Raw genomic sequence first — 22108 nt, 5'->3', positions numbered from 1 at the left:
TGACCAATCAGTTCCAGGGCACACCCTTCAGATATCGGCAACCAATCGAACACATCACTGCACTGATGGTCTGATGCACTGACTGGTCCAGTATTGTTTCGCCGGGCGTGGTCACTTGTTGTCGGGTGCAGCTTGGGAACGGCGAGGAGGTAAATTTCGATTCTTCTGCAAAGATCCGCTATGTTGGTTCCGGCAAGTGGATTTCCTTCTCAGAAACCCAGCTGTACGTGCGCGCCACGAATACTGCTCCCAGCATTGTCCCTTTTCGGCAATTGCAACTCTTTCCTGCATTCACAGGAAATCCTCTAATGGCCGTAATCCTCATGCTCTCTTCTTCTCCTGTATATCAGCGGACGTGTCACTCCGATCGTCTCCTTTGGACAATATGCATTCCTCTCTTGACAATAGCGCCTCTCGATGGGAAGGGTGAACAGTTGAACAAAAGCACTTCCGGCTATTTCTCACAGGGCGACGTTTCTTTGTATTTTTCTTGACGTTCCCTTGACAGGGCCAACTTGGCAGTTGCAGGGTCACGACAAAGCCAAGCATGCTCACACAAAAAGATTCATGTGAACACACTCACTTAGAGCCCTTGCACAAACAGCACATATCAATACCATGCCCACAGGCGTACAATAGTGCGCGCAAGCGCGGACCATGCACGGTCACAACAGCTTCCTCCCCCGCCAGAAGAGTCACGGAGGGCAGCAGTCTCAGCTGCTGTATGAAGAGACGACTTAATGGCCTGCACACGAACGCTTGAAGCTCGCTGTCGCTTGTCGCGTTGTCTTGATTGTCGTAGGCCAAATTGCTTGAGCTGTCTCTGAAACTCAACCACATGTCTAAGCAAGCACTCGGCTCCCGTCTGAAGAGACCAGGTCAAAAGAAAACTGCCATCGTTGTCCGAGAAAAGCCCACACTCAAGACGCTCAGGACCCACGTATGCCTAGAAAACCAAACGTGATGCTTTACATAGTCACATATATACAACTTACAAGCGCACGAAAAAAAAAAAAAAACCTGAGTATCAATTTGGATACATGGTGAGGAGCACCTCGGACCGCTTAGAAACAGCGGCTAAGCGCGTCCGCATTCCCATTTAACTTCCCCTTTTTGTATCTTATTTCAAAATTGTACTGCTGTAAAATCAAGCTCCACCTCAGAAGGCGACTGTTCTTCGATGTCGCAGTTTGCAGCCAAGCCAGGGGACAATGGTCCGTCTCTACGGTGAATTTGGCCCTTTCAAGATAGCACTGCAATTTTTGAATGGCCCATACAATGCAAGCGCACTCTCTCTGACGTGCAATAAGCCCTCTCTAGAGAGCTCAGTTTTCTGCTCAGGTATAGCCCGGGGTGCTCATTACCGTCGTCATCCTTCTGGCAGAGGACAGCACCTAGCCCTCGATCACTTGCATCACACTGGACCGTGATACGAAACGTCCTTCGACGGGCTGACTTATCATAGTACACTTTGGAACGGGCCTGGGCTGACTTCATGCTGGCCTCAACGAGTTCCTTAGTGTTATGTAAGCAATTCAGGAGGTTCAGAATGAATTCTACTACTGTTGGGTCTTCTCCGCGCCCCTCCCAGGCTTCGCGCACCATTCGCAAAGGTGAGCGCAGTGACCTTCCGTACACCAACTCGGCTGGGCTAAATCCAGTGGATTCGTGCGGCACTGACCGGAAAGAGAAAAGTGCTGCAGGCAGGCAGGTATCCCATTCGCGCTTGTTTTCATAGCACAGTCCCCTCAGGACGCATTTGAGAACAGAATGCCATCTTTCTACTCTGTTGCTCTGCGGATGGTGGATCGAGCTGTGCACTACCTTAATGCCGCATCGCTCGAGAAATGAGGCGGTGAGGACACTTGTGAAAACGCTACCCTGATCACTTTGGACCTCGGAAGGGAATCCAACTCGTGCAAACACTGACAGCAGCGAATCCACTACACTCTCGGACGTCACCTCGCGCAGCGGAACAGCCTCTGGAAACTTTGTGGCTGGGCATAACATAGTGAAGATATAACGGTATCCTGACTCTGTCACAGGAAGTGACCCAACTACATCTAATACTAACCGGTGAAACGGCTCGGTAATGATTGGTACTAACGCCATCGGAGCGTTCCATTTATCTTGCGCCTTTCCAACCCGCTGGCACGTGTCGCATGACCGTACAAAATTTTCCGTGTCCTTAAAACATCCAGGCCAATAGTATTCTTGCAACAGCCTCTGCTTTCTTTTCCTTATTCCAAGGTGATATGACCACGAGCTGCCATGGGAAAGTCGCAGTAAGTCTTCGCGGTACTTTTGGGGAACGACTAATTGGTCCCACTCTACTTCGCGCTTATCCTTGAATAAGCGATACAGCACTCCCTTTCTCATCTCGAAAGAAATATTCTTTGCTGTCTTAGTGGCGCGGTGGCGCTCCCTTATCTCCTTACCCGCGATTCATTAGCGGTGCGGGAGAGATCCCACTTAGGATCTCAATCTACTCTCTCCCTTATCTCCTGTATCTTGGGATCATTGGCTTGCTCCATAGATAAGTCCTCTCGGGTTCCACTTCGAAGTCTCGTGAGATTACTAGACACTGGCGGCAAGAGGTTACTCTCAAGAGCGTCCTCATTCCGCGTCTCATCAAGTTCACTTTCAAGTTGACCTATCTGAAATGCCTCGCTTTCAAAGTTTTCTGACCCGCTATCTTCCGCATCGACCACTGTTTTAATTGCCGTTTCCTCCGCTGTGGAATTTTCTGGAATGAGCAGTGTAGCTAGTTCTCGCGCCTTTGAACGTGTTAAGGCTTGCACAACTCTGTCTCCGAAAGGGACGCCCCTCTTTCGCAGCAGCATGTCCGATTTGTTGGAAAACAAATACCGATAGCACTTAGGAAGCTTTCCTGAAACGGCAGCCTCGGTTGTTAACTCACCGAAAGGGCCCTCGATGACCACGGTCGCGATTGACAAGCACACACTCTGTTCCTCCACTACCTGGCGGATCCATGCACACTGTCCTGTATAGTCGGAAGGCGACACACACGTCGGATGGACAACATCCATCGTTGCGGCCGAATCACGCAGTACCTTGCAAGGCTTCCCGTTGACTACTAGGTCATGCACGTAGGGTTCCAAAAGCTTCATGTTTTCATCGCAGTCACTGACATACGAGAAAGCAATCTTTTCTTTCCGGCAGTTGACGGCAATGTGACCCTACTCATTACACCTAAAGCATGTGAGCGGCTTCCTAGCCTCAAGCTTGTCCTTTGTGTTCTGCGCGTTGGTCACTTCCCCACTTTTCTCACTGCCGTCCTTTCTAGGGAGTTTGCCTGAAGAAGCCTTCCTTTATTCGTTTGCAACTCTAGTAAAGTGCCTTTCCTGACGGTTATTCACACTCAACTTGGGATTGCGGGGCCTATCCACTGCTGGGTTGCTGAATTATCGGCGCGAAGCGTACTCCTCAGTTGCTGACTTAATGTCGCCTCGGTCCTGTAACCAATTTCTTTCTTTTTCTGGGAGGCAGTTATAAAACTGCTCTAAAAGAATTCGCTCGACTACAGCGTCCCTATCACTGTAGGAATCAGTGCTCTTTAGCCACTCGCCCAAATTGACTCTTAAATTGTACAGGAATTCAGGGTAATTCTCGTCCCTGGATTTAGTAGCGTTCTGAAAACGTTGTCTGAACGCCTCGGCGCTAAGCCTATACTTTCTCAGAAGGCAAGCCTTGACCTTCTCGTAGTTGTCCGCGTCCTCCTTGCTTAGCCGCGCGACAACCTCCGCTGCCTCACAGGGCAGAATCGTCAATAATCTCTGAGACCAAGTGTCTCGCTGGAAGGACAGTTTTTCGCCGGTTGCTCAAAGTTAGCCAGATACAGACCGATATCCCTTGATATCACATATGGCTGCATGTACTTTGACATCTTGAAATCTGCCTCCTTGTTGAGAAGAGGTACCGCTAGCTGGGGACAATTGCCCGACCTCTTTCTCAATAGAAGAGACATCTGGGCGAATTGGTATGGTGAAATGATAGAAAAACAGCGCAACAAACGTGGACGTAGGTGAAGAACAAACAGGACAGGCGCTGACTCACAACTGAAGTTTATTGAAAAAAAAAAAACACAGATATATAACCCAGCCAAGCAGCACCGAACCGCACATTAAAAAGGAAAATCATGATGACTACACGTGGCGTGTGTGTGGGGTCATCATGATTTTCCTGTTTAATGTGCGGTTCGGTGCTGCTTGGCTGGGTTATATATCTGTGTTTTTTTCAATAAACTTCAGTTGTGAGTCAGCGCCTGTCCTGTTTGTTCTTCACCTACGTCCACGTTTGTTGCGCTGTTTTTCTATCATGTCTCTTTCTCAACTCTACTCCTAATTTCCGGAGCTCAATTTCTTGCTCCAGCCTTTTTGCTTCTCTCTCAATTTCACGCTCACGCCTCTTTTCCTCTTTTTCCCGCTCTTTCTGCTGTCTGAGCTGTTCCTCCTTTTTTTGTCCGATGAGGTTCCATGCTTCACTGAGCTCCTCATCATCGGTTGCCAAATCAGTGATGGCCTTTAAAATCAAGGGTTTTCGTGCCAAACCACTTGTATCAATTCCCAATTCCTCAAACAATAGCAACAGTTCCGGTTTCTGCAGCTTTTGTAGGTCCATGATCGCTCCGAGTGGCGGCTACTTCCAAAACTGTGCAAACTACCAAACCTAAAGGCGTTTCAACACTCTTTACCAGTTCCAAAATCTAACCCTGTTCTAGAACCTGGTCCACAACAGAAGAAAAGCCAAGCACTCACCCACACATGCGATCGATGTTCCGAGCTGCTCTCTTGTTGGCCGATTGTTGCTCCTGCTTGTTGCTTGAGATGCCACCTCCGATCACCAGATGTTGTGGCTTGTAGATTCTGATCCACCTAAAATCACCAGATGTTGTGGCTCGCAGATTCAGATCCCAACGCTGGTCACCAGTTGTCGTGACGCTGGGACTAAGTCGACCCGGCCTTCACCTGGTAGCGTGCAGAGACTCCGGGTTGATGAAAGATTGAATATTCGAAGTTGGTAAAATATATACAAGCAGGTTTAATGGCACTTTGAGAAAACGTATTTACATGAAAAAAAGGGTATATCAGCAAAATGGTAAGCGTTAAGAGTTCATAGCGAGAAGCGTCTGGATGAGCCGTTTACCCAGGGCTCAGAGCGTCATTTCGTGCTCTGCAACGTCCTTAAATACCCCATGTCCAGCCCCTCTCTGAAGATGCTGACCAACCAGTTCCAGGGCACACCCCTCAGATATCGGCAACCAATCGAACACATCACTGCACTGATGGTCTGATGCACTGACTGGTCCAGTATTGTTTCGTCAGGCGTGGTCACTTGTTGTCGGGTAGAGCTTGGGAACGGCGAGGAGATAAATTTCGATTCTTCTGCAAAGATCCGCTATGTTGGTTCCGGCAAGTGAATTTCCTTCTCAGAAACCCAAGTGTACGTGCGCGCCACGAATACTGCTCCCAGCATTGTCCCTTTCCGGCAATTGCAACTCTTTCCAGCATTCACGGGAAATCCTCTAATGGCCGTAATCCTCATGCTCATTTCTTCTCCTGTACGTCAGCGGACGTGTCATTCCGATCGTCTCCTTTGGACAATAGGCATTCCTCAGTTGACAATAGCGCTTCTCGACGGGAAGGGTGACAAGTTGAACAAAAGCACTTCCGGCTATTTCTCACAGGGCGACGTTTCTTCGTATTTTTCTTGCCGTTCCCTTGACAGGGCCAACTTGGCAGTTGTAGGGTCACGACAAAGCAAAGCATGCTCACACAAAAAGATGCACGTGAACACGCTCACTTAGAGCCCTTGCACAAACAGCACATATCAATACCATGCCCACAGGCGCACAATAGTGCACGCAAGCGCGGACCATGCACGGTCACAACAGAGACTTACGCAATTCGTAGAGGAGATATGATGGTTTTATTGTTAGGCTGATACGCGAGAGCACCTGCGGCATGTGCCAGCATATGCATAACTAAATTCTTAATTTCAACTAGGCAAGGCGTGAAAAGAGTTTGACCGCCGAAGCATGGTTCATAACATTATGGCCAGGATGGTACGTACACAAGAAGTCGAAAGTACCGAACTAATAAAGTCATCTATCGCTTATTTATTCATTTATTATTTATTTATTTATTCATTCATACATCAAATGCCCTTGTTACTGGGGTACATGAGGGGTGGGGTCATTACAGCACGACGATTATTTTTTTTCAATGAAAACCTTAAAGTGGATTGTTATAGTGGGGTGAACTGTGTCGTCAGTAAGGCAATTCCAGTCCTTGGCTGTCTGGGGAAAGAAAGCGTTAAGATGTGCAGTAGGACGTGGAGATGGTGGGTAGATTGCTTTGTTATCATTAAGCCGGTCAGAAAGGCAGTACGTGAACTGCCAAGCCGTGAGTGATAAATTTATTGAAGAGACGGTAGTTTGGCAATTTTACAGCGCGACACGAGAGATGGAAGATTAGGTACTGACGAGTTTGGTGAGTCCCGAATAAAAGAAAAATCAGAGGGAATGAACCTCGCCGCACGATTTTGGACAGACTCAAGGTTGAGAGACAGGTAAAAATGATGAGGATCCCAAACCGCGCATGCGTATTTCAGTTTACAACGAACAAGCGTTGAGGTCAATAGTTTTACAGTGGCAAGTTACAGTCGCAAGTTGCAGAAAAGAAACCATGCATGCGGTTGGCGTAATTAGTAATGTTGGAAATGTTGGGTGACCATCTACAGTGGCACCAATATAGATCACTGCGGATATTTCGGAACCGGAGATATAGCATTTGGTCGAGGGGTGACTGTTCGCGGCGAAATGTAATTATAGACGTTTTATTAACATTTGGGACATAGTGATGTTTTTGCACCATGATTCAATGATATTTAAGCTTCGCCTGTATACGGTGGCCAAGCTAACTTTAGCCAAAGGTTAAAAAATAAAACATTAGAGATAGGCCGAGAAATCACTTGTATACAGTTGGCAGCCATATGGCGCACCACAGACAATAATTATTTCGCAATTGACTAATTAGTAATTGAGATAATTTTATAATTTACTAACTATAGCCTTTAGACAATAAATGTGATTTGCAAAGTTGGGCAGCACCTTCTGAAACCCACATTCCATTTATTTCCATTCATTAAAGAAAGACACGCGCATTTTTTTTCTCTAAAATCTAGAGAAAGCCCACGAAATGCAAAAATAAGTCACGTCACTGGTGCATTCGCGCGCCACGATTGTGGTGCTGTCAACCGTGGTTCGAGTGAACAAAGTCAGCTGTGGCCGTGGCTTGCAGCGGCAGGCCGGTAAGTCCGCAATGGTTTTTTCGTCCGCTTCAGGCAGTCGGCGCACGTGACGGCGCAAGTTGCAGCGAGCTCACCGCGCTCGCAGCAATCGTCGCCAACATATCAACCTACCGTTAGGACTGGGCAGTCGATTCACGGCCGCAGCTAATTTCGTTCACCCAAACCACGATTGAGAGCACCATAATCGTGGCGCAGAAATGCGTTAGTCATGATACATATATATATATATATATATATATTGTGAGCCCTCCACAGATCTTGTTTCATTTGTACATACTTCCTCTTGTACATACGATCATCATCGTCGCGCGGCGCCGGCTCCGGCACGCGCTTGGGTTCTGTCCATCGGAATAAACGCCAGACACGGCATCTCTTGCCTTGCCGTCTCGACCTGGCCTTCTTCCACAATATATATATATATATATATATATATATATATATATATATATATATATATATATATTAGAACTTGGAAAAACGATACACGTGCGGCTTTCTTTATCGGAAATGAATGGAATCGGAGTTTCAGAAGGAACTCTCGAACTTCGCAAATCACATTTATTGTCTAACGGCAAGAATTAGTAAATTAGCAGAATGATCAGAAAATCAGTTAATAACCTTCGTTTCTTGTTTTTTTTTTTTTTTCAGCAAGCGCTAATGAAGTGAACTGCTTTGATCACGTGATAACTTCTAGAAAATTGCTGCCTACTCCCATTTCTCCTTACATCAGATGCACATTGTATTTACCTTCAATTCGTAACAACAAAGGAAACTTTATTAGCAGTCATACGCGCCATAATAACCCAAAGTTTAATGAACAAATAACACCCCAGGGACAAAGGGTGAGGAAATGTAGCGCAGACAGATTTCACAGAGGCACGAACCAATGCGACATCTGAAACATTGGAAATTACGAACCTGTCTGCTCGCACAAAAATTATTGGGCGTAAAATTACAACGTAATTGCCGGTGCATTTACAACAGCGTACCTCTGCAAACCGACACGACATTATAATGTGTCCGACGACACGAGTGCGCATTCGCGACTAAAAGCGCCGTTGAATGTTTGAGAAGGAGCATCGATAAACACGAATGGAGCCATGCCGGATAATGAAGCGTACAGACTCAGGGCAGACGCACAAGACAGCACGGCGCAACACGAAACAATATGCTCCGAGACTAAAACTGTATCCTAAGCTTAACCACTGAACTTCCAAATCAGGAATGAATCATGCAACAATGTGAGCAGAGGCATTTATGCGGATTGCCCTAGCAAATCACGGAGTGCTTTGAGTGTATTTCATGCGCATACATTGTCGGTACGAAAATGTTCCTTGTTGTCCAATGTTCCTTGTTATTCCTTTGCTGTTTTTTTTTTTTTTGTAGTTTAGGATGTATTGCAAACTGTCTGTGAAATTGAATTTTTTACCCACTCCTGTATAAGCCTGTCAAAAGGCTTACAGTATAAATAAATAAAAAAAAAAGAATCAAAGGAAAAAGAAATCCTTACTTCTACCTTATGCTACCAAACGGACCCACATTCAGAAGCAATATCAAAATTAGCGCCACCGAAACTTGAGAAATTTGCATGTCGGCAAATAATAACAATTAGCCTTTGATGAGCTCTGAGTAGTTATTCAGAATTGTGTGGAATAGCAAATCGAAGGGCGGTCCGACCAATTCGAAAGCCCGCCACAATCGTCAGCTAATCAGTGGCGAGGAACTGTCGGACGCTGGATGGAAGTCGTACGTTTGCGCCCATTTTCTTTTTTTGTTTTCCTCGACACATCTTGCTCGCAGAGATGCGAAGCGTTTTGATCGGAAAACTCTGGATAATGAGAACACGGTGTGCAAACGGTGTACTGCGACGTTCCCGTTTCATATACGTCTCAAGTTCCTTGGCAGAGGAAAGTGGCGTAACTTGATCGCCGCCGACGCGTAACTAGCTGAGAGAGCTTTCAAGTAAACTGCCGCCGCCTACTGCGCAATTAATTGGCCAGATTCCCTCGGGTAAAACGATAAAGAGAAAACGTGGCCCCCAATCACATTCCTACTGCTAGAAATAAATTCAGCGAACCAGCACAAGTCATTCATTCGCCATCTATAGCGGCGTTCACAAGGCTGCGACACCAGCAAGACCGGCCTTGCTCGTAGCATCGGAGCCGTGTAAAAATTTCGCTTCGCTACAGATATTGCGCCTTCCTTTCCTGTGAACCAAGTTTCAATTTTCTACAGAGTCACACCCTGCGCCAGCAAGGGGTAGGTAGAACCAAGGCCGGACTCGAGCAGCGGCGGCGCGGTGTGGTAGAACAAAACGCCACTGCGACTTCTTGGAATGCATGTAAACGCGAAGAATCGTTGCAGCAAAGTGAGCATAGGGAGATGTGGGAGCTTTTTTTTTTAGGAGGGGGGGGGGGGAGAGAACGGTTTCTGGGGCGGGCCGAGTCGGTGGGGGTGTTTAAGGGAAGAACCAGCTGGCCAAGTTCAGGTATATCCGCCTTGATGGAGTAACTGCGATAGGTATAGTGGACTCTCACTGGACACGCAGCAGGATGATCATGTGACGAGGGAGCGGTAAGGTCGCTGTGATATTTGTTACCGGGACCGGGTTGATTGGAGCAATATGGGAGAAGCCTTCGCCCTGCAGTGGGTATAGTCAGGTTGATGATGATAATGATATTTGTTACAGTATACCGTTGCTAACATTGCAGTGAAAAAAAAAAAAGAAAAAAAAAAGGATATTCGGCAAAGATACTAAAGACTACATGCTTACGTGTGAGAATGGGAAAGCATCATAAGGATTATAAGTAATGAGTCATGACTGCGCGTAATGCTTATACATACTTTACACGTTACAGTATGTTACTTGTGAGACGAAGACAAGTCCCCTTGTCGAAAAGTTAGCTATAGGCTTGTGAATTGAGGCTCCCCCTTAACCTTTCTTTCTGCCCCTCCTACTTTTCTCCGCAGAGAGAAAGCTTTTGTCATGCTCACAGCGCGAAGAAAGTAAAGAACAGCATGACAAAACAAAGCTCACGCCAAAAATCTAACTCAGTCGCATTCACACATGCATTTTTCAAAGTTGTCAATATTCAAGCTGCGCCGTAAACCAATGATCCCGGTGGGAAGCAATACTGTGTACACACAGTGAAACGTCATTAGCAACGAAAAAAAAAAAAAAGAAGCCTTCGCTGAAGGAATTAAACATCGGAGCACACAGGCAAAAATGTTTGCCCACCCGCACCTCTGAGACGACGCACCGTACAAAACAATGAATTGGATAGACACGTGTTATTACTCAAAGCGAATTGGACCCACTTCCGATTTCAGCCGCGTTATTGCCGACAGGAAAATAAAAATAAACGACAGGAACATTAATTCGAATAAGAAGCATTTAAGGCGCCAAACAACCCATGCACTCTTAACGAGTTTGCGCGTTTCTTCGAGTCAGCTTCGATGGTCGTTTCTTTTTCGGCATTCCTTACGCCAGTTTTAAACGAGCGTAGTTTAGCTTTCTTCCCTCCTTTAAGCTGTCCATCGCAGTTCCTTCCGAATCGTATACTTGGCAGCACTCATGCACATCTGCACATTAATTCATACGGGTTTGTATAAGCTCGGAAAAAGAAATGGGAACTTCGTTAACGTATCCTGATTTCATCTTCTGCCACGAAAATTAAATAGCGCCCCTTTACATATTCACGCGACGCTCGTAGTTACGCCTCGCCTTATTCACTTTGTTCTGCCACCCTTCAGCACATCAAATGGAACGCACGATGGCCTCGTTGCTCGTTTAGTTATATGGTCATTACAGCGGCAGAACAAGAAGCCACAAAAGTGAATGCGGCACACAGTATCTTCAGGGCACGCAAGCAGCACGCGATTTCTTTGCGCCTTCTACATTGTTCTTGTTTACGACGGGTTTGTGAAACCGTTGTTTGCTCGCACATAACGCGTTGCTGCAGAATAAGACAGCGAAGGAGAAGGCGGGATGGGCAACGAAAGAGGACAGACGCGGGCTGCTACAGCGACCGACCAACTGAGAAGGGGAAAGAGGCGCAGGCCGCTCAAAAGGCTGTCGTCGAGAAAAGCGAGAAAGCAGAGAGACGCAGGTGGAAGAGTGCAGATACAGCTGCAGTTAAAGCACTATAACGTACGTGGCTATATATACGACCACTCTATTCAGGAAAGACAGCGATCCTGGGTGCTCTTTCCACCCACGCTCTCTCCTCCCATACTCCCGCACCCGCATGGGCGTACCGTGGAAGCAACAAAACTAAGGGAAATTGAAACCAACCACTGATGCGCCGAAAAGGAAAGAAGCCAGGGAGGAAAAGAATGAATAGTAAAGCAAAGAGAAGAAAGAGCGACGGCGGCGAAGCCGGCTGCCGATGCCGCGTTATTTTTATCCCCCCCCCCCCCCCCCTGGGTGCCCCACTAAACATGCGAGCGCTAACTAATGTTGGTGCGCTGTTTTTCCTCCGCTTTGTTTGCACTCAGCCAGGGCGGTTCGTGAACTCCCTTAATCGAGATTAATGCTCTTCCCATTCACGTCGCACCGCTGTTAATTCCAGAGTCGAGTGCAAACATGAACCGCCGAACAGATAGTTTTGTGCCTGCGCCGTCCAAAGCGGTTTCCCCTGGCAACGCCGAAGCAAGGATATTTGTGTTCTCGTGAGCAGAGAAGCGTTTTCCTCTCGTCACGGGCGAAGAGGAAAAATGAAGGAAAAGTATGTAGAACTAGAGCATTTAGCGCGCTAATGCTTTTCGAGCGCGATCCAACGGCGGAAAAGAAGAATCTAGGGCGGGCCAGGAGGGACGGACGTTGAGAGGCACTGCAGTAAGATGCCAAGAAAACAAAAGTCGTATGACAGCGATCATAAGTGCATTGATAGCAGTCTCAATTGCGGTATTCCTCTGAGGAAAAAAAAAAGAATGCCGACGGTTAGGTTACTTCCTAATGCGGAATTTGAGCGCAGCTCACCAGCTGTTTCACCTTTTCGATAGGTTGAGACAAAGATTTCGAGCAAAATATGTACGTACAATTGGTTACAGACTTTTTTTTTTATTTTCTCCGCATATTGTTTCTAAAAACACTCCCCTAAGAGTTCTTGATTGTTATGAAGGAAGCTTTGTGGTCGGAGAAATGAAGAGAGCGTTTAAGTTATCGGGAGGCTGCGGGAGGCAGCGCGTGGGCCCAACGTTGCGCGGCGAAGAGATACCAGCGACAGACTGATGCTGCTGACGCCGCTAGCGAGTCAAGTCAACGTGGCCCTGCGTTTCGGCTTGGGATGCACGCATCGTGATCCGCTGATAGCGAGTCGGCGCTTCGGCAACCAGAGAACACCGTCACCGCCACACAGTGAGAGAGGGGAGGAGAGGACAGGGGGGGGGGGGGGCACACACAGCGGCGAACGGTGGAGCGCAGCAATCGGAGAACACGCGCGGTCGCCGACACGGAGAAAGAGGGGGGGGGGGGTAGAAGAGCGCGCTGCCCAGGCTGCGGAGATGGTTACGAGGGACAACGCCGACGGCGACGACGACACGAAACGCAGGAACGGGCGCCAAAGAGTAATACAGGAAAGAAGCGGGTCATATTCCGTATGTAACTATAATGTACAAGAAATCCACTCAGAGGTATTTTGGGCAGCAGCAGGAGGCAATATTGGAAAGAATAGGAGAACACGATGTATTTGAAGTGCGTAACGTGTATTACATCGCCAATCTAGCGAACCATGCGAAACATCGAAACGACAGGCTACCTCGCTGTACTTCCCGCCAAGCTTGTAAATGCGAAGTAGCCACGAACAAAACCTGCCAAGGATCACCAGTTGAGGTCCATTCTATATCTGGAATATATTAATCTGCGTTTCTATCCAAAACTGAGCTTTTCGTCGGCCCTCAAAGTGCGATTTTAGTCTTTTTTGTTTTCATGACAACCATACAAAGGCTTGCTTGCTTTATGGCAAGTGACTCCGGCTGTGAGACGAAGTAATGGAGGGCCGTGGACCAACTAGGGTTTTTTAACGTGCACTAACATCGCACAGCACACATGAGCATTGATTTTCGCCTCCATCAAAAGGCGGCCGTCGTGACAGGGATTCGATCCCGCATCCTTGGGCATAACAGTCGAGCGCCATAAACACTTGCACCAGTGCGACAGAATAATTTAAAGGTCCAACCGACCGGTGTTACCTCGACAGAGATGTCAATATCAGTCACGAGGGACGCTGCTTTGTGGTGCACCCTTCATGCTATAAATTCGGTTTACTGAGCACAACGAAAGACAAATGCGTTTTCTGATGCATGTACAATAACTCATAACCAATTGTACACGTTTTACTTATACTGCTATAGAAACTGTATTAGCGAGATAAAGTTGCATGATTTGCTTCAAGGTCGACTCAAACTTTGCTCAGCCACACGTGTTTTTCGGCTTTGCCTAATTGCAGTTGAATGCGACACTGAGCATGCGAAACTGGCGATGCTGACTCGAAAGCCGGAGCCTCACGTGCTCCAACGACTGGAAGGCCAACTAGTGTTCTCCACCCAGATTGCTGGTTATGCCGAGAGGTCCGTCGAGCATTGTCCCAAAATTCCTGAGGCAACGCCGCCGAAATTGACGCAGAGACGAACACCAAAACCGAATAAAAACAAAGTCAGGGCCGTACAGCCAAGAAAAAAGTGCCACAAAAAATAATAATAAACAGTTGGAAACGTTTTAATACACAGAAACAAAGAAAATGTTCATGTTTTATACAAACTCCAGAAAACTACAGCTTATACTAAGGGAGAGGTCGGCGCCAGATGGTACGTGAAATGAAATAAGGCAATGATGACACAATGCATAACAGCGCGGTGATTGCGTTTTTCATGTTTAAATAAAGTACAAGGACTGCTGTGAAATGTGTCGACACGGACTAGCGAATCTAGTTCAGCCGCGCGTCTAATCCGGTGCAAGTTCTTGGTTTCCCGCTCATGCGCAGCGTCCCGTGCACGACGCTTCTTTGCTGCGTCCATGTTGCCCTCCTCACAGGAAAAACTGATATGCCACGTCATCGTTTGCGGTTTCGCCACCGCAGCAGCCGCTACTGGAAGCCGAACAAAGCCATCACGGCGAATGGTGCGCTGAGTAAGGTAAAAAGAAAGACAAAAAGGCTCGTGCTCGCCCGGCCCTCTACCTGCGTGCCTTCCCCATTTCTTCGGACGCGTTTGCGTTATGCGGACCGGTTGACGCCACTGGCTAAAGGCTGTGCTTTGCCGCTGCATTCTTCATTATTGTATCGAGCTGTCGTTGGATATTAAACCTGACAACCTAGCACATAGTACATATACTACTCTGTCGCGAAGCTATTTGATGTGGAAATATGACTGCAAAAACTCTGGGCGTCGTGGAGGGAGCTGCTGGACTGACCCCTCCGCTATCACCGTAACGATACGCGCAATATTTATCTGATTAGTATCTGTATGCATCATACAGCAAGCATGCCTCAGACCACGCTCAAGATGTAGCTGCATTCCTTCCTCTCTCTCCCTTCAACCGCGTCCTCACGGCGAAGTCAGGTGTCCACAGTGAGGAAGACACTCTCTTTTTAACAATATTCGGACTAGTTGCCCGCACTGATAACAGATAATGCGACTTTATGACAGCTGGAAGTGACTCCACGAGAGAATAGATGACGACGTCCTCTACAATGGCGCAGAAGCAAAGGGTATAACGCCACCATCAACGGTCATCTTGCAAGTCTGGTGCGTTTGCTTTGAGCGTCCGAGTGCTCGATGGCAGCGTGGCAGCTGGTCGATGGGTCTTGAAGCGTGAGCCAGAATATGTTTCTGATCGAGATGCGGCACATTCCGCGGCTTCGATGACGAAGCGGAGAAGCGCTCGAATTCTCTGCCGTGGCACATTTTTGCTCTTGCATGCGACAGCGAGAACGCGACGGAGCGCACCCAGAAGGTAAGCAGTAAAATTACCTTGCCGGGACAACATCTCGACAGTTCACTCAGCAGCCGCGCTGGCTGGCACTAATGGGTTGCACTTGTCTAGAAAACCATTTATAGATATACATTGTTGGCAACAAGACCTATCGCAGTCTTTCTTTAAATGATTAAAATACTAAGGAGGGCCAACTTCTAGGTCTTTTCAAAAAGATGGACGTCCATTAGCCTATACAACATCGACAAAAATGTATAGAAAAAAAGCTGCATCTGAACGGGAAGTCGAACCGTGGTACTTGCGGTCCGGAACATGCCGCAGTGCCTTTTGAGCGCTGCTAAAAGGTGAGGCGAAAGAAGGAGCGCATGTTGTTAGCGTGAATGACAATTTATCAAAGCATGCTTGTCTTGTTCAGGACGTGGTAGTTGGCAGGTTTGAACGGTTACTTTCTTAATTGTTTAAACTTCTCTCCTCGTGCGACCACATGTCGGCCATACTGCATCAACATCTCGGTCGACTCAGAGGAGGTTGAGGTAATCCTTTGAGTGCTACAGCGCAAAGTCGGTAAAACGTTCCTACCGTAGCATTTGTTCGAACTGAAAGACTGGGGAGACGCATTACCGCAGCCATTGTACCCGGCTGCGTTTGCCTAAGCGCGAGTCGAGAGAGCGCGTCTTTCTCGAAGTCGTGAGTATGCATCTGACATTAATGCCCCCCCCCCCCCCCCCCTCAATTTTCCCCCCATGATTGCCGCCTTCATTTAGCCGCTTTACTTGAACTGCGATGCTCGAATTTGAATTTTGGAATACGTGAGAGAATAATAACCAGCACGACCTCGAAAACAAAAGTTTTTCTTTCTCAGAGGACTGCCTGAATGAATAGAGAAACTGCGGTGGATATTCCCTAGACAGTTTTTGTGGCATGGAGGCTACCCTCCCAATAATCTCGAATGACCCTTCGATTTCCATGCAGGAGATGGGGGAGCAGGCACTGTTTTCCTCAGCTATACTTTATTTGCGAAGTGAACGCTCTGTGCTCTCTTCAAAATATGCAGGTAGACGACGTCCACTGCAGCAGCATGGTCACAGAAAATTGTGCATGATCGGTGACTATGAGCAATCGCCTGTGCACGGAGATACACATTCAAGAGTTGTAAGTTGTCATCGCGACCGTCTAGGACCGAAGGGACAACCCGTGGTTTTCTCCAGGCGGCCGTAGTTTGCGCAAGCTCTTGGTAACGAAAACAGACAACCCCATTCCTGGATTGCTTCTTTTTTTTTCTTTTTCATCTTTCCCAACACTCATTGTAGCCTTTTTATTTTATTATTTTTTTTTTCGTGCAAGGGAAGTGCGTGGTGACGCGTCTCCTGTCAAGTGCGTGACTTTCTCATTTCCGAAAGCACCTGACGCACGTTATTAGATTTACTTAACGATAGGAAGCATGCATTTTCTCCAATTCGCGAAGTGTAATGAACTCGTCTGTCAGTTATTCAGCGCATTCCACGCTCTTTTAGCAGAGTCTGTCCTCCCTCCACACGCGCACCTCCTTCCCACAGGAACGTATAACTGCTAAATGGAAACTCCTTCGTTTATTACATACTATTACAAGAGAAGATAAGGACCTCGCTTGGGAACGGGAATTCATCTTTAACTACAGGAACATGAGCATGACGCAGAAGCATGCTAATATATTAGCACGCTCACGCACTGCTGAATGGATAGCTGAAGCAGGAACTAGCCTAGTAGACAGGGTACTTAGCAAGCTATTCCAGGAAACATAGAATGCCATTGACAAACATTAGCATCGAAGTGTCGAACCCAATAGAAAGCTATTTAATGAGGGTGCAGTTACTCACTAACATCCACCCAAGAACAGCCACACGACTTAAATTCCCCAGCTACAAATGACTTTATACATACGTGCAGAAATTTATAGGTACTTGAAAGGAGGTATTGAGAGCGCCTAGAGTTAAGCGCGCGTGAGGATTTTTTAAAAGCCTTTCTAACTCAGCAAATCCATACTCTGATAGCGCATTTTATGCCGCATAAGCAATTAATGGGATTCCGGCAACTCTACTCAGCGCAGCTACACTTTATAAAAGTGAAGCATGGGAAAACAAACTCAACGACCTTTCAAGTGCGTATTTTTGGTGTTCGGTATTTCGAACCGCGTTGACGATTAAAAAAAAAAACAAAAAAACAAAAAACAAAAATGTAAATTTGGGCTCACCTCTGATGCTGACGGTCTTCAACTTCCCACCTCAATATTGGCTCCTAAAATAGAAAAAGTTAATTGTTAAATTTTGTTAATTAATCACTTGATTATTGACTCTTTCACGTACGTAATGTCCGCCTTGCTGCACAATACGCCTGCACAAATCGCACCGATGTACCCTTACAATTTTTTCAAGTAAGAAAGTGGAAATGTTAAAAAAGTCACCCGATATATACAGCCGCGAAACCTTCAAAATTGTATTTATTGTTTTTTAACAGCCGCCGGCATGCGGCCTTATCACTGTGATTCTGGCACGCGTATGAATTCTGTATCCCGTGTTTGTTCATGCTCGTTGACGTGATACGACGCGTTATCATTTTCTTTGTCGCGAAAGATGCGCCGAGATCTGTCTCGAAGATTCCGATCACTTGCGTATATTTCCACAATGTTCCAGGGTGCACTAGTAGCAGTTTGTGACGTCATCTAGATTGTTCTGAGTAGCCTTTAAATTGAGCGTTGGGAAGTGTGACGGGCATTTTTTGTTCGACGATCGACGAGCACGTTTGTTGCTATCGCCGCCGCCGAGTTGCTTAGTTCTTTTGCGGGCGCAAGTCAGCCCAATAAAGAGTTTCTTCAGTGCAATCACCGACTCTTTATTTGTCATCGACCTTGTCACCACCATGTGACAATACAGACCAGGTGCTTCAGCGGAGGTGAACCGAAGTGCTTTTAAAGATGACACTAGCTTGGATGTTTCTTCTGTGACAGCTGTGCTGTGAACGTGTGCGGCCTCCCAAAATCGCACAACGCGCTAATTTCCAAATTAACCGATTGAAATACTGAAATAAACTCTTAAACAGTTCGATTTAGGGTGGCTATTTTATATTAATGTGGGGAAGACATCTAAAGCACCCTCCTTATAACCTAACGGCACTGGCAAGTACGAGGAGAAAGAAATGAGGGCGCTCGCAGCACGCTGCTGAATTTGGCCTTTCGCCGCACTTTAAAACCGAGACTGAACGGGCAAAGAGCGTTTCTGACGTCATTGACTGCGTCTTTCGTTTCATCACACAGCTGACGTCAGTCACGCACGGGAACTGTACCAAGGAACGGCCGGTTTAGTCCGAGACCCTTTCCCCAAGCACTTCCCCCAGCACAGCTGAATACCAGGCCGGGAAAAATCTTGCACCCATTTGAAAACTGGTAAGCAACTGGCGACACCGCGACTGAAAACAGTGCATGCCTCCCGAATGTCAGGCGGATGCTCTACTACAAGGCCACCACTTCGGTCGACCGAAGACAATATCCCCGAGAACGAAGACAGCGCAAAACAGGACCACCACAGAAGAGGACGCAACACAAAAGAACGATACAAGAGACGCAATATCCCTCGGCCTTATATGGAATCGGATGAGTCGAGTCGATTCCCAAGATCAAAGTCCCGAACATGAACGGAATCCCTCGTTGGGGACTGCTTTTGTACGCATTTCGGTTTGGGTCATCCTCGGATCTACGGCAGTGTCCAGCGAGCGCGGCGGGATAGCATACATGGCAAAATTACTTTTGAAAAGGAATTAAATTGCATTACTAATTACTTTGCTGAAAATCACAGAAAAGTAATTAAATTACATTACTCATTACTGCTCCCAAAAAGTATTGAAATTACATTACAATTACTTCTACTGAGTAAATAAATTACTTTTAAATTACTTTCTAGTTTCCATCCATGCAAAAAACTAAGCAAAGCTAGTAAGCAAAACACTTGTTCTCCCGCCAAATTCCGTCCCAGAGAGCTATCCCTTCTCTCTCTTCTACAGTACGTGCGATTACAAAAACAAGACTGGCGCAAAAAAAAAAAAAAAAAAACATTGTCGAACGGTCCTGAAACCACCGGCAAACCCAGCGTCTTGCTGGCCCGGAGCTGTCTCCGCCATTTGAAGCGCCCGAGAAGCTAGGTTATTTATTGCTTCCGCAGTCCCAAGAATCGATGTCGGCACATTTGTGCTCACTGCTCAGTAATGCTCAAGCCACGGTGCCTCACGTCATGGACCCTTCTGCCTATCTCCCCCAATCCTCCTTCGCCCCGTGGTGTTGAGTGTAACCAGGCACCATGCACTGTGCCCTAGCCGACGCAACAGGGAGTGCCGGTACGCCGCGCTCCAAACTAGTTCTCAGCCGCAGCCTTCTTGCACCATCTCTCTAGCATTCCCTTGACGCCTTGTATCCTGCAGATTGGAGAATGATTGAGGTCTCAGACGCACTGTTCTGCACAACTCGGTCCCTCTTTGCCGATCCGTTACGCTGGCTTCGCTTGCCGCACGCCGTTCCTGCTTTCGCGGCACTCTACTTCGTCGTCTATTAAAAGCGTAGTGGCGCATTTTAGCAAAAGTAATTTCGAAAGGAATTAATTGCTTTTGCTGCGAAATTACTGCAAAAAAGTAATTCATTACACTACTAAATTACCAACCCGAAAAAGGAATTCATTACATTACAAATTACCGAGAAAAGTAATTACATTACAGTAATTCCATTACTGTAATTCAATTACTGCCATGTATGCGGGATAGTCTACTAGCGCCACCTCGTTGGTCGTGTGTGGCTCCAACCCACGTGCATAGGATACGCAGCCTAGAAATTCAGTGCATCTGCGCATGTGCACCCCTGATAGGCGCCATGGAATATATAGACGACACAGGCCAGCATCTACATCTGTCACTTATGGCGAAGGACACATTTGCGCCGAAAAGAGCCCCATAAGGTTTATGGTACATCATCATCACCACCACCAACACCACCACTATCATCATGAGCCGGACTATACCCACTGCAGGGCGAAGGCCTCTCCCATACTCCTCCGGTCCTGTACTAGCTGCATCCACTAGGCCCATGCGAACTTCTTATCCCCATCCGTCCATCTAACTTTCTGCCGCCCCCTGCTACGCTTTCCTTCCCTTGTAATCCAATTTGTTACCCTAAGCGACCATCGGTTATCCTCTCTTCGCATTACATATCCTGCCCATGCCCGTTTCATCTTCTTGATTAGTTAGAATGTCAGTAACTCGAGTTATTTCTCTGACCCACTCTGCGCGCTTTCTATCTTTTAACCTTACACCTACCATTTTTCTTTCCATAGCCCTTTGCGTTTGTCTTCAACTTAAGTAGAACCCTCTTCGTTAGCCTCCACTTTTCAGCCCCATAGGTGAGCACAGGTAAGATGCAATTGTATAATTTCCTCTTGAGGTGCAGCATACGTTCACAACAAAACTGAGACAGAAGGAACATCCTAACTGGCATCATGTTTTCTTTTTCTTTTTTTTCCCAATCGCTACAACACCTTTTGTAATACACATACTCAATATGTCCCGGTCTATAGACCAATACCGTGTTTACAAACAAAGGGGGCGCTCGCGGCGTCGCAGCCAACTTGGGGTGAAAAATAGGGTTAGCGCCCATAGGAATACATGGAATCGAAATATTCCTAAGCAGTTTTTTAACTTCACGAGACACCTATGATGTCCTTATTCGATGAAGAGTAATCGTGACCATCCTACAACAGATCTAAAAGTATGAAATCTCATGACCAAGGAGAAGTATTTTTAAAACACCGCGAAACGTATGGGGGTGCAAGCTGGGAGGGCGAACCAAGAAAAACAGAAGTAAACGCAACTTACCGCAACATTTTTCTCGTTTCGCAGAGCACCAGAAGTGGTGGCCGGTCGTTAAACATTGGCCAGCGCTTTGAAGAAGTAGGATGCGTCATTGCGGAGGCGGTCTACTTTTAAAACTCCCCGAATAATCTATATTGTGAATCCGGACACCCCGAAAATGCTCATGTAGCGAAACACATAGTTTTTTTTACAGTCTGATATGCTGCCGCACGGAGTAAATTAGCTTGATAATGCTGTCCCTCAAGTGATACCTCCTAGACAGAATTACATTTAAAAGGCAGTTGTCAAACGCCGTACGACAATATGGACCGAACGAGAGTCGCGCATTGCAGCAGACGACAGCGCAGCTGGCGATACCGCGGCCGCCTCCAGCTCCGGAGGGTCTGCTAGCGACAGCGCCGGTGGTGCATTGCCGTCTGCAACTGTGCGCGGTCAGTTTATCGTGCTGTGAACGGTCCTACAAGTCGTCAGACTTGCAGTACTTGCAAGGGGATGTAGTGTGTCATGCAACATGATGTCGGGACGCGATACAAGACGTTCACTAAAAAATGAGAAGGGTTCAACCATAGAGTTTCTTACTCTTACCTAGAGGAAAAGCTGTGCTGCCGTCTATGGGAGTTTACATGGAGTTTCCAGACGGCCAGTTCAGCCACCATGGGCGCTCAAAGCATCATGGGCCGGAGAGCTACCGAGTGCAGAACTACAACTTTTGGACAAAACTAATGCAAAGATAAACGCTGCTCTACCGTAAATAATGCCCTAAGATTGAATATTGTGACTATAAATTGCAAAAAGAGAGAGAAACAGCATGTCAGTGTGATATTTATCCAATATAAGCGATGGCTCTTTCTCCCATTGGCTTAGTTTTGAGCAGCACAAATACCAATATTTCGCACTTAATAGGCAAACTTTGAAATAAAAAAACGCTATGAAAATATTTATGGCTGTGCAATCACTTAA

General features: G+C 46.9%; 1 protein-coding gene across 8 annotated transcripts in view; it reads right to left on the bottom strand.

Annotated features, from left to right (window-relative positions):
• LOC146204005 (TOX high mobility group box family member 3-like) overlaps positions 1-22108 on the bottom strand; it is a 615155-nt gene that overhangs the window by 353403 nt on the left and 239644 nt on the right. For 7 of the 8 annotated variants that reach the window (XR_014703941.1, XM_084589039.1, XM_084589037.1 and 4 more), the window contains one exon: positions 17496-17539. The exons of the other annotated variant lie outside the window; for it this stretch is intronic. The gene's annotated coding sequence lies outside the window, so the exon portion shown is untranslated. The remainder of the gene's footprint in view (positions 1-17495; positions 17540-22108) is intronic. 8 annotated transcript variants of the gene reach the window in all.

The sequence above is a fragment of the Amblyomma maculatum genome, chromosome 1 (assembly GCF_055883805.1).
Source record: "Amblyomma maculatum isolate TAMU_Amacu chromosome 1, ASM5588380v1, whole genome shotgun sequence".
Taxonomy (NCBI): domain Eukaryota; kingdom Metazoa; phylum Arthropoda; class Arachnida; order Ixodida; family Ixodidae; genus Amblyomma; species Amblyomma maculatum.
This window is presented reverse-complemented; position numbering and strand designations above follow the sequence as displayed.